Below are 2,274 nucleotides of genomic sequence, written 5' to 3'. Positions count from 1 at the left end.
TCACTGTAACCTCAAACGCCTGGGCTCAAGTGATCCTCCTCCCTCAGCCTCCCGAGTAGCTGGGACTACAGGCACATGCCACCGCGTCTGCTAATTTTTTCTATTTTTAGTGTAGAGATGGGATCTTGCTATGTTACCCAAGCTGGTCCCGAACTCCTGGCCTCAAGTGATCTTCCGTCTCGACCTCCCAAAGTGCTGGGATTACAGGCCGCTAAGCCTGTCCTCTTTTGTGAATTTTGACTAATGCATACGTTATGTAGCCACCACCACAGTCAAGATATAAAACAGTTTCATCATCCAATAAAGGTCCCCTCATGTTGCCCCTTTACAGTCAACCCTTTCCCCCAACCCTAACCAGTGGCAACTACTCTGTTTTCTATCCCTAGAGTTGCCTTTTCCAGAATATCATATAAATGAATCATACAGAATGAAGCCTTTTCAGTCTGGTTTCTTTCACTTAGAATAATGCATTTGAGATTCCTTAATGTTGTTACTTTTATCAATAGTTGGTTCCTTTTTATTGATGAGTAGTATTGCATTATATGTATGTACCCCAGTTTGTTTATCTATTCTCCAGTGTAAGGACATCTGGGTTGTTTCCAGTTTTTGGTGATTATTAATTAAGCTGTAATAAACATTCATAGGCAGTGATTTGTGTGAATATACGTTTTAATTTCTCTTGGGTAAATACTTTGGACTGGGATTGCTGGTCACATGGTATTTTATGTTTAAAGTCGTAAGCAATTGTCACACTTTTTCTCCAAATTGGCTGTACCATTTTGCATTCCTACCAGCTGTGTATGAGAGAGTTCTGCCAAATACTCATCAACATTTCATATTGTCAATCTTTTTTTTTTTTTTACTATAGCCATTCTTGTGGCTATGTAGTGGCATCTCATTATAATTTCAATTTGTATTTCCTTTATGATAAACAATACTGAACATTTTTTATGGGCTTATTAGCCATTCATATATCTTCTTTGGTGTGGCATCTATTCAAAACTTTTGTTCATTTAAAAGAATTGGATTGTTTGTCTTCTTGCTATTGAGTTTTTAAAAATTGAGGTAAAATATACAAAACATAATGTTTAATTTTTAACCATTTATAAGTATACAATTAAATGGCATTAAATGCATTCACAATATTGTGTAACCATCACCACTATCTATACCCAACATTTTTTCATTATCCCTAACAAAAACTCTGTACTCCTTAAATACCAACCCTTCCCTTCTTCCTCCCCCTAGTACCTGGTAACCTCTATTCTACTTTATGTCTCTATTAATTTTCCAATTCTAGGTACCTCAAATAAGTAGAATCATGTGATATTTGTCCTTCTATGTCTGGCTTATTTCACTAAGCATAATGTTTTCAAAATCCATCCGTGTTGGAGCATATATCAAAACTGTATTCCTTTTATGGCTTAATAATATTCCACTGAATCTAATTATTGGGCTGTAAGAGATCTTTTTATGTTCTGTTTACAAGTCTATCAGATATGTAATTTGTAAATATTTTCTCCCAGACTGTTTCTTGTCTTTTTATTTTCTTTGGATTTGCAAAAAGGAAAAACTTTAATTTTGATAAAGTCCAATTTATCAATTTTTCCTTTTAAGGACTGTGAAGAACTCTTTGCCTAACCCAATGTCATAAAGATTGTTGTTGATGTGTTGTTCTAAAGTTTTAAAGTTTTACATTTAGGTCTATGATCCATTTTGGGCAAACTTTTAGGTAAAGTTTCAGGTATAGATGATTTTATTTTTTACATGTGGATCCAATTGTTCTAGAGCATCTGTTGAAAACACTAACCTAGCTCCATTGAATTGCCTTTGCATTATTGTCAAAAATCAATTGACTATACTTTTGAGGGTTTATTGCTAGATTCTGTTATGTTCCATTGATCTATGTGTCTATACTTTTGCCAAAACCACACTGTCTTGATTAGTGTAGATTTATAGTAAATCTTGAAATCAGATAGCATGTATTCTCCAACTTTTTTCTTTTTCAAAACCGTTTTGGCTATCCTAATTCATTTGCCTTTACAAATCAGTTCTAAAATCAGTTTTTTGATATCTACAAGAAATTCTGCTGATATTTTGATTAGAAATTGGGGTGAATTTATGGATCAATTTGGTGAAAATTGACATTTTAACATTTATGATTATTATATTTTTGGATGCAACTATTTGATACTAAATTTTTGCAACCTTCATTTGTACTAAATAAAACATATGATGTCATCTTATCTTGGCTAACCTAATACAGAATTTTTT

This window comes from Propithecus coquereli, unplaced genomic scaffold (assembly GCF_000956105.1).
Source record: "Propithecus coquereli isolate 6110/MARCELLA unplaced genomic scaffold, Pcoq_1.0 Scaffold13, whole genome shotgun sequence".
NCBI classification, from domain to species: domain Eukaryota; kingdom Metazoa; phylum Chordata; class Mammalia; order Primates; family Indriidae; genus Propithecus; species Propithecus coquereli.
The sequence above is the reverse complement of the archived record's forward strand: the minus strand, read 5'-3'. Positions refer to the sequence as shown.